The sequence below is a fragment of the Oncorhynchus clarkii genome, chromosome 8 (assembly GCF_045791955.1).
Source record: "Oncorhynchus clarkii lewisi isolate Uvic-CL-2024 chromosome 8, UVic_Ocla_1.0, whole genome shotgun sequence".
Classification (NCBI taxonomy): Eukaryota; Metazoa; Chordata; class Actinopteri; order Salmoniformes; family Salmonidae; genus Oncorhynchus; species Oncorhynchus clarkii.
The window spans coordinates 31,615,101-31,626,390 of record NC_092154.1 but is presented as its reverse complement, the minus strand read 5'-3'; the positions used below and the strand labels follow the sequence as shown (position 1 = coordinate 31,626,390).

The following is an 11,290-nucleotide window of genomic DNA, read 5'->3' as shown; positions in this document are numbered from 1 at the left end:
TGGCCGCTTCAGTGGTGCTGAAACGCCGCTTTTACCTTATTTACATAAGCGCCACCAGACATTTTACACTTATGACACTTGAGACAAAGTAAGCACGTAACTTGTTTGGGTAATACGTGTAGGCTATCTATCTCAAATGACGCCTTGCAATCAGATTATGTATTATTGCCTTCAGAACACTGGGTGGCAGGACTGTGTAGCCTAAGTAAAGCCAGTGCCAATGCTGACCATTGAACACAGAGCTGATTTAACATTCAGATTTCCACAATGTCTCTTGTGTGATTTTAAATTTTTACGCCCAGCAAAACGTTCAGCCACAGCATGTCATCCTAAATGGAATGTATTGAGTAATGCCACAGACAACAGGGCTTGTTTGATTCCATTTCGTCTTAATAGGTCTAATGCTCTGAGGTAGCCTACAGAAGGTGAGTGGATATTTAGCACTGGGGAGTGGAAAAGGGTGAAGTTGCCACTAAAAACGGATCTTTCCCAATAATGGTTAAGGTTATATGGGGAGGGGAAGCGGATTCCAGATATGTACGGGAAACTTCACCCGGAGCCTGAGGAATAGCACTGCGCAATGAAGGGTATATGCATGGTTACTGAAGCCTATCAGTGCTTTTGGCTTGATTCCATTTGTATTAATGTTGAAACAAAATTCAACTGGCAAAGTTGTTGTAAGTTTGTATTATCAAAAACCCTCATTCATCATAGCGTTACTGAAGTTACTCTGAACATTTGCTGATTCGACGAACATATATCTGATTAGTGAGCTGATAGGTTAATGTCAATAAAACGTAGACTAATTGATTGAGCTGACCCCACAATTGTGATGGCGATTAGAGGGTCGGAGATGACTGAGTATGAATACTTCCGGGTTATATGGTCGTGGTTTATAGATGTGTGAAGGGAACATAATTTGCAGCTACACTGGCCAGCTGGGTAGTCTGTACTGTAAATTGATAAGATTTTGCCTCCGTTATTTAATTTTACAGCACATAAATATGTGGCTCTTAAAACGATGAGTTGTACAAAGTCATGAAATGCAAGGTGGGTAAATTGACATTACGGCCTGCAATGCCGCGGAAGAGCCCATGCGTTTGGTGCGCAGTGACCAACAGTGAAGTTGCCGCTTCCTCGCTCTTCCCATTGGAATCGCAGTAGCAGAATCAGAGTGCTTACAGTATGTAGGCTATGTGACTGCCAGACCCCTCTTTCTCTCTGACACCGATGCGGTGGCACTAGGTAGCAGATTGTCAAACTGCGGGGTGAGGAGCCGCGGAGGAGACGTAAACCCAATAATCAGTGCCACAGGGCCGTCTATCAACGCGGTTGCAGTACAGCAATCTGACACTGGCATGCGCACTGCAGTTTAGAGTCAATTCGAGTCTCCTCAACCGGAGCCACAGGCAGCAGTGACTATTCCGATAACAGCCGTCCCCAGTTCCTGTTTCCGCCGCAGCTTTTTCCAACCGAATTTTGGACCAAAACATCGCAGCTGCGTCAGACTTCAACTTCGTCAGGCCTTCCCTCTCGGATCTCCCGGAAGCCTGGTGTGTCAAGTGAAGGTACGTGATTTTTCTCTGCTCGTTGTCTCTGTGCATAGCGAACACGCAGTGAGGTGAGCTCCGAGCTCGGTCCATATGTTTCCAGTCCATCCTTGCCTGGCATGTTGACTGCGTCGCTGCTGCTGTTGTGATCGTTGTGAAATAATAGCGGTCATGTTTGGAATGACTTGTCCCTGTAATATCACCGCTCTGACCCGGTGTGCTGTGTTGTGTCCTGCTCCGAATAGCCAATGGACAGAGCTGTTTCCAAAAGATCTGTTCAAAAAAATCTCCAAACCATATTGCCACTTCAGGCTACAATGTATCATGGAACAAATGCATTGATTTGATGAACAGGACAGGGTGTATCTGACATGCACGCAATACATTGCGAGACATTTCAGACCTATGTGAGAATTATAATATTCCGAGACCTGCTGTTGATGTGTTGCACATTCACTGCTTATATTGGCACTGTTGTGATGTTATTGTTATGAGCTGCACATGGATGGAAACACTGGTTTAGTGCCATAACTAGAAAGTGAAGTTCTCTCTCACATCGGGGTCTGACCTCACCCATGAAAACGTGAGGGAAATCAAATTGACACATGACATGGTCTTATCTGACCATGTTATGCTGAATGAATAAAGCATGTTGTCGGAAGAGTGTTGCTGATGCTGCAGCGCAGTCAGAATAAATAACATCCGAAAGGACATTGGCTGCACATCTTCCATGTGCACGCAGCACGCACAGCTAGACAGACAGGGTATGGGTTCTTCGGGTTATTGGGTGATGACAGTGGTTAGGCTAGCCTACTGAGCCACGGTAATGGGTGATATTTCGACCATGCTAAGCTTGGATATGTCTGCATGTGATGCGACACTAGCATGACGAACCGTCCATAATTAATATTTTGTTCTCATTCAGATACCGGAACCCAGACCTAGAAAGGCTAAATCGCGGGCGGGATTCTGACTTAATTCATTCCCACCCAGCTTTATCACCCACATTCTTGCTGTAAGTGCTCATGGTTTAGATTTCGTATTTCTGTTGTTTCCCAACTTGAGTTTGGGTTCATTCCAGGCACACATACAGATAGAGCTATACCTGTGATAAGAGCATTTGCCCTTTTGTTTAGATTACAAAAAATAAATATGTAATAATAATTCCTATACAGTTTTTGCCATTGTTGTCCACAAATATTTATTTAAAAAAATAAATATCTAATAATAATTCCTATACAGTTTTTGACATTGTTGTCCACAAATATTTACACAAACACAACAGTTTTTTTTGCTGTAAAAATGTATTGGGTTTACTCATAATATTTCTTACATCATCAACTAATATGTAATATGTAATTTCTTGGATTTACTTTAGTAGTGTAAATTCAAATAACTTATTCAATTATTTTACTGAAAACATAGGACATTATATTTACTCAATAATATTGTGTGTAAATTCGTTGCCTGAATTTTTAAAAGTAGATTCAACACCTGATATTTAAGAAAAGTACCACCTTGTCAAACAAATAAAAATGTATTAGTTAAGATACTTGACACGTTTTACAAATACAAATAGTAAATATGCAAAAAAGACAGGGATGGATTCCCAAACTGGCCCCGGGCCCCGGGCCTAGAGAGGTCAGGTTCCAGAAAGCATATTACAGAAACATATGTAGAATTGCAGGAAAAGTGCTTTAAAATAACATTTTCTCTCAACCTCATGGCAAAATGGGTAGAATAGCAGGATATTTGTTTTAAACTACAAAATTATCTCAGCCCCATGACAAAATGTGAATAAAAGCATGAGATGAGCTTTAAAACAGCCCATTTGACAGTATATTTGCCCCATAAAGTGTAGAAGTCCAGGAAATTAGCTTTAAAACAGCAGCAGTTTATTTTAACCTAATGACAAAATTTGTAGAATAGCATTAAAAAACTGCACATTTTGCTCTCTGCACCATGGCAAAACGTGTTGATATACAGGAAGTTAGCTGCCCGGGGAACCCCAAATGTGGTATTCCGTCCCTGAATGAGACAATACAGTATATGTGCCTACTGCCATTCACTTTTCTGCATACTGGATGTGGAAAAATAAGCTCTGTGAACCTTTTATAAAAGCCACAAAATACTGAAAAGCATTACTTTAGACTTGGCCTCCGACTCTGTAATGATATAAAATCATTCAATTGCCTATGCCAGGTTGGTCAAATAAAGGCTGAACTCTATTGACCTTAAGCCAGTAGCTTATTCTTCAAGGATTGCACTTTTGGGGAGAGCTTAGAACTATCCAGCTCCAAGAAAAGCTTCTGGAACGCCTTGAAGGTGTACCTGAGTTCTTTGGGGTAGCAGAGGTTGAGTGCGTACTTAATCCCTACAAGCGCGGAACAGGCCTTTGCAACATTACCCAGGTGGATCAGTACTTGTACTTCCAGAAGCATGCTCTACCCTTCGTGATCGTGCAGACTTTCAAAAGGTTGTAGTGTGAGGTCCCTTCAGCATCCTTTCAAATCACTAAATGAACAGGACTATGTTGTCTCTGTCATGTTCTTGCTGTCATCTGTCAGGCTACACAGCTCTCAATGTTGGCGATCAAATGTTAGAATTGAACTTGCATGACGCGTGATTCAGAACTGGCGAGTTTGTTACCAGAATACACGGTTGCATTTTCTTAAGTTATGAATCAAGAGCAGAATGTTCACAAAAATCATATACATACACTACCGTTCAAAAGTTTGTGGTCGCTTAGAAATGTCGTTGTTTTTGAAGGAAAAGCAATTTTATTTGTCCATTTAAAATAACATCAAATTGATCAGAAATACAGTGTAGACATTGTTCATGTTGGAAATGACTATTGTAGCTGGAAACAGCAGATTTTTTATTGAATATCTACATAGGTGTACGGAGGCCCATTATCAGCAACCATCACTCCTGTGTTCCAATGGCACATTGTGTTATGTAATCAAAGTTTATAATTTTAAAAGGCTAATTGATCATGAGAAAACCCTTTTGCAGTAATGTTAGCACAGCTGAAAACTGTTGTCCTGATTAAAGAAGCAATAAAACTGGACTTCCTTAGACTAGATGAGTATCTGGAGCATCAGCATTTGTGAGTTCGATTACAGGCTCAAAATGGCCAGAAACAAATACATTTCTTCTGAAACTCATGAGTCTATTCTTGTTCTGAGAAATGAAGGTTATTCCATGTGAGAAATTGCCAAGAAACTGAAGATCTCATACAAAGCTGTGTACTACTCCCTTCACAGAACAGCGCAAACTGTCTCTAATCAGAATAGAGGAGTGGGAGGCCCCAGTGCACAACTGAGCAAGAGGACAAGTACATTAGATTGTCTAGTTTGAGAAACAGACACCTCACAAGTCCTCAACTGGCAGCTTCATTAAATAGTACCCGCAAAACACCAGTCTCAACGTCAACAGTGAAGAAGCAACTCCGGGATGCTGGCTTTCTAGGCAGAGTTCCTCTGTCCAGTGTCTGTGTTCTTTTGCCCATCTTAATCTTTTATTTTTATTGGCCAGTCTGAGATATGGCTTTTCCTTTGCAATTCAGACTGGGATGAAGGTTTACCTTCCAATTGGACAACGACCCTAAGCAGACAGCCATGACAATTTGGAGTGGCTTTGGGACAAGTATTTGAATGTCCTTGAGTGGCCCAGCCAGACCTAATATATGGCTTTTTCTTTGCAATTCAGACTGGGACGAAGGTTCACCTTCCAATTGGACAACGACCCTAAGCAGACAGCCAAGACAATTTGGAGTGGCTTTGGGACAAGTGGCCCATCCAGACCTGATCTACAAAAAGAGCCAACAGAGACTGTACTTTCTCAAAAAGCTGGAATCCTTTAATGTAGACTGTACTATACTGACTCTGTTTTACAAATCTTTCATTGAGAGTATTTTAACTTATTGTATTGTTTGTTGGTATGGCAATGCCACTGTCAGCCAGAGAAAAATGCTGAGAAGGATTATCACCACAGCAAGCAAGGTACTTGGAGTCAAACAGACAGCCTGGATGAGATCTTTAAGGTCAGGGCCCTCCGCAAGGCTCACAAAATCATTTTAGACCCAAGCCACCCCCTGTACCTGGACTTTGAACCACTCCCCTCAGGGTGCAGGTATAGGGCACCCCTCAGCAGGAAAAACACAACTAGACAATCATTTGTGCCAGGTGTGATATCCCTCCTAAATAGCTGGGGCTAATGTTCCTATCGATTCAGTAAAGCCAGCAGGCGAATCAAAGAGCCCGGAATCAAACATCTCTGGAGAGACCTTAAAAAACTATGCAGCGACGCTCCCCATCCAACCTGACAGAGCTTGAGAGTATCTGCAGAGAAGAATGGGAGAAACTACCCAAATACAGCTGTGCCATGCTTGTACTGTAGCATCATACCCAAGAAGACTCGAGGCTGTAATTGCTTCTAAAGATGCTTCAACAAAGTCCTGAGTAAAAGGTCTTGAATACTTATGTAAATGTGATGTACCAGTTTTTGTTTTTAATACATTTGCAAAAATGTCTTACATTTTTTTTGTTGCTTTGTCATTATGGGGTATTGTGTGTAGATTGATGAGGGGAAGAAATATTTTATAATTTTTAGAATAAGGCTGTAATGTAACAAAGTGTGGAAAAAGTCAAGGGGTCTGAATACTTTCCGAATGCACTGATTATTTATGTTAGTGCAGATTGCAATTGGATGGTACATTTGCCAATACCTAATACACTCCTGTTATTTTGGGGGTTTTTCGTCTTGAAGTTCCAAGTGGGTTAAACACCTCAAAATCATCAACAAAGAGGACTAGAGAGATTCTTTATTCTTGTCCAGCATGAAAGTCATTTTGCTTGAAATATTTACCATCATAACTTGACTCATACCTTGCAGTACTACACTGAACAAAAACATAAACGCAACATGTAAGTGTCCGTCCAATGAAATAAAAGATCCCAAAAACTTTCCATATGCACAAAAAGCTTATTTCTCAAAAAAATTGCACAAATTTGTTTACATCCCTGTTATTGAGCATTTCTCCTTTGCCAAGATGGTCCGTCCACCTGACAGGTGTGTAATATCAAGAAGCTGATTAAACAGCATGCTCATTACACAGGTGCACCTTGTGCTGCGAACAATAAAAGGCCAATCTAAAATGTGCAGTTGTCACACAACACAATGCCACAGATGTCTCAAGTTTTGAGGTAGCGTGCAATTGCCATTCTCACTATAGGAATATCCACCAGAGCTGTTGCCAGAGAAATGAGTGTTAATTTCTCTACCATAAACATTGTTTTAGACAATTTGGCAGTACATTCTTCCGGCCTCACAACCGCAGACAACGTGTAACCAATCCAGCCCAGGACTTCTACATCCAGCTTCTTCACCTGATGGATCATCTTAGACCAGTCACCCAAACAGCTGACGAAACTGTGGGTTTGCACAACCAAAGACTTTCGGCAGTAACTGTCAGAAACCATCTCAGGGAAGGTCATCTGCGTGCTCGTCGTCCTCACCAGGGTCTTGACCTGATTGCAGTTCGACGTCGTAACCAACTTCAATGGGCAAATGGTCACTTCGATGGCTACTGGCACACTGGAGAAGTGTGCTCTTCATTGATTAATCCTGGTTTGAACTGTACCGGGCAGATGGCAGACGGCGTGTATGGCATCGTGTGGATGAGTGGTTTGCTGATGTCAGCGTTGTGAACAGAGTGGCCCATGTTGGCGGTGGGGTTATGGTATGTGCAGGCATAAGCTACGGACAACGAACACAATTTCATTTTATCGATGCCAATTTGAACCCTCCTGTTGTGTTTGTTTCATTAAGTCTGTGTTCCCGGTCCAAAATTACCCCCCCCCCCATTATAGCTGTTTATAAATCCATAATAATACATATATTATCACCTAATGTTGTGTTAGATATTTTTATCAACTTACGTTCTTGTGAACATTACAAGTTTTGAACTTCTATTTGCTATTTATAGCTTGTAGGCCTCATTGACCTGAGCTCATACAACTCATTTTTGAGTTTTAAAAAAGGTAATGTATGAATTATTTTGACTATAACAAATACTCAGATGAAACATATTGTGCTATTTATTACAGACTACTTTGTGTCAAAGTTTAACAAGGACTCTCTCCTCACCAGTGTCATGATCAAAGATATGATCAAGAGCCTCACATACAGTATATCGTTTGGTCATTGTGCTGCCACAGAATTAATTATGAGCAAAGCCTCAAAAAAGATTTATATCCAGAGCTGTGAGAACATTTCTAGATATTATTGAAACAATGTTGCGATTGTTTGTGAGAATGCCAACAGGTGTGGTTCCCGTGGGGGAAGATTCTATTGGGGAGAGGTTCCCGTAGGGGAGTGAGGTGTGTGTGTGTGTGCTCAAAAAAACATGTATGTGGGGGTCTGGGAGAGGAAGTGTGTCCATCTGATGAATGGGCATGTGCCTGAACTAAATTTTATACACTAATTCTTGTCTCACCCATTCATTTCTAATGACCAGTCATATTTGACTGGGAACACCACAGGCATACAAAAGTTAAATAAAACACCCAAAATGTTATGAATATCATCCAAATGTATATTGTGTGTTCAGATGCCGTGTGTGGACAAAGTCATGGAACCTTATGATAATCAGATTAAATTAACTACATTGTTCAAAGAGAGAACTTGTAAATCGGTCCAATTCGACCGGAACACAGCCGATGGGTTAATGCACAGAGATACCGTGACGAGATACTGAGGCCCATTGTCGTTCTATTCATCTTCCGCCATCACCTCATGTTTCAGCACAGTAATGCATGGCCCCATATCGCAAGGATCTGTACACAATTCCTGCAAGCTGAAAATGTCCCAGTTCCTCCATGGCCTGCATACTCACCAAACATGTCACCCATTGAGCATGTTTGGGATGCTCTGGATTGACGTATATGGCAGCATGTTCCAGTTCCCACCAATATCCAAAAACGTTGCACAGACATTGAAGAGGAGTGGCACAACATTTCACAGGCCACAGTCAACAGCATAATCAACTCTATGCCAAGGAGATGTCACGCTGCATGTGGCAAATGGTGGTCACACCAGATACTGACTGGTTTTCTGATTCACACCCTACCTTTTTTTAAGGTATCTGTGACCAATGGATGCAAATCTGTATTGCCAGTAGGGCTGTCCCCGACCCCAAAAAATCTTGGTAGACCGAGAGTCATGCTGTTCTTGTGTTTTAAACATATTTTTCCATATACAGTATAGACTGAATACAATCAACTACATATGCACTGAGCTTGTCTGATGCTTTAAGCACACTGTTTGGTTAAATAATTAAGACACAAATGACTCAAGAAGTAACCGATGTTTACACTGTTAAAAAAAATGACAGTGAGTCCTGTGTGACTGGCGCATGTTGTCTTGCTCTCCTCCCTACTGCAGTGAATAGGCACCACAGCACAGCAAGTGTTTATTGTGCTGTCCTTGCTGAAGCTGCCACATAATTACAGCCATTTAGTTTCTTACTTGTTTCTGACTGAAAAGTTATGCTACTGAAATCCCTAATTTGTTTAGGAAAATCATTCCCTATTCCCTCAATCCTTGCTCTATTTATGTGAAACATGTTTGCATCGCATGCATGTGACCAATAGGGCCTGACCTATAGCCTATCATAATCACATTAATAAATGAGTTATAACAAACTCCAAACACAGTGACGCCTGACAGCAAAATGGATGCGGACGACGTTTAAAAGAAACTCAAACGAATGTTTACTGGTTCCTCAGTAGGGAAAGGGGAAGTCAGATCTGCGGAAGACATTTTACTTAGTTGTGGAAAATACCGGAGATGAAGAAAAAGGAGGGTATAGGAGCAAGCGTTGCCTGAGTAATATGTGTGCCAAACTGCTGCTGTTAGATTACAATATTATTATTTTTACTGACCATTTGGAACAGTGTAAACAAGAAACGTGTACCAGAGAGTCTGTTCTAAAGAGAGAAAAAATAAATATATAAAGCTTGTACTACAGCAGATTAAAAACAGTTGCATTCACAAAATGCATTTTGTTTTTTGTTTAGGCGAATTATTCAAAACTCCATTTATTTCATTTTAAAACTAAAATGCTTGATTGCATTTAAAAGCATGAATGACTCGTATGCTGGGTGATGGCATGAACTAATGAATGATTGAGTGATTGATACAGTAGCCTATATATTGAAAGATAGGCCTAAGTAAGTTATGGTATTAAGACTAAACAGGATGCGCTCTTAGGCCTGCAGCTCGATGTTGGTTATACAAGGCTGCTTGCTATATTAAGCCGACTAAAGACAGTGACATGAGTTATTACAATGATGATCATAATAATAATAATAGTAATAATAATAATAATAAAAATGAGGGTGTAGGAGCGAGAGCGGCTGTATTATCTGTGACAAACAGGTGCTGTTCAATTACAATATTATTTTTCTGGCTGTTTGGAAGAGTGTAAACAACACTACATACAGTGGCAAGAAAAAGTATGTGAACCCTTTGGAATTACCCTGGATTCCTGCAGAAATTGCTCATAGAATGTGTCACAACAATAGACAAACAGTCTGCTTAAACTAATAACACACAAACAATTATACGTTTTCATGTCTTTATTGAGCACACCGTGTAAACATTCACAGTGCAGGTTGGAAAAAGTATGAGAAACCTTGGATTTAATAACTGGGTTGACCCTTCTCTGGCAGAATTAACCTCAACCAACATTTTCTGTAGTTGCGGATCAGACCTGAACAACGGTCAGGAGACATTTTGGACCATTCCTCTTTATAAAACTGTTTCAGTTCAACAATATATATATATATATACAGTATGTCTGGTGTGAACTGCTCTCTTGAGGTCATGCCACAGCATCTCAAATTGGGTTGAGGTCAGGACTGACTGGGCCACTCCAGAATGTGTATTTTCTTCTGTTGAAGCCACTCTGTTGTCGATTTACCTCTGTGTTTTGGGTCACTGTCCTGTTGCATCACCCAACTTCTGTTGAGCTTCAATTGGCAGTCAGACAGCCTAATATTCTCCTGCAAAATGTCTTGATAATTTTTCCATCGATGATAGCAAGCTGTCCAGGACCTGAGGCAGCAAAGCAGCCCCAAACCGTGATGCTCCCTCCACCATACTTTACAGTTGGGATGAGGTTGATCTTGGTGTGTTGTGCCTTTTTTTTCTCTACACATGGTCTTCCTTCCAAACAACTCAACTGTAGTTTCATCTGTCCACTGAATATTTTGCCAGTAGCGCTGTGGAACATCCAGGTGCACTTTTGCAAACTTCAGACGTGCAGCAATGTTTTTTTTGGACAGCAGTGGCTTCCTCCGTGGTGTCCTCCCATGAACACCATTCTTGTTTAGTGTTTTACGTATTGTAGCCTCGTCAACAGAGATGTTAGCATGTTCCAGAGATTTCCGTAAGTCTTTAGCTGACGCTCTAGGATTCTTCATAACCTCATTGAGCATTCTGCGCTGTGCTCTTGCAGTCATCTTTGCAGGACGGACACTCCTAAGGAGAGTAGCAACAGTGCTGAACTTTCTCCATTTATAGACAATTTGTCTTACCATGGACTGATGAACATCAAGGCTTTTTGAGATACTTTTGTAACCCTTTCCAGCTTTATGCAAGTCAACATTTCTTAATATTAGGTCTTCTGAGATCTCTTTTGTTCGAGGCATGGTTCACATCAGGCAATGCTTCTT

At 41.0% G+C, this 11,290-nt stretch overlaps 1 protein-coding gene across 1 annotated transcript in view; it reads left to right on the top strand.

The window, feature by feature from the left end:
• Positions 1 to 1,366: 1,366 nt before the first annotated feature.
• The window catches only part of LOC139415634 (fucosyltransferase 8b (alpha (1,6) fucosyltransferase)), a 147,768-nt gene continuing 137,844 nt past the window's right edge, over positions 1,367 to 11,290 (top strand). Inside the window, exon 1 of the mRNA XM_071163747.1 lies at positions 1,367 to 1,568. The gene's annotated coding sequence lies outside the window, so the exon portion shown is untranslated. The remainder of the gene's footprint in view (positions 1,569 to 11,290) is intronic.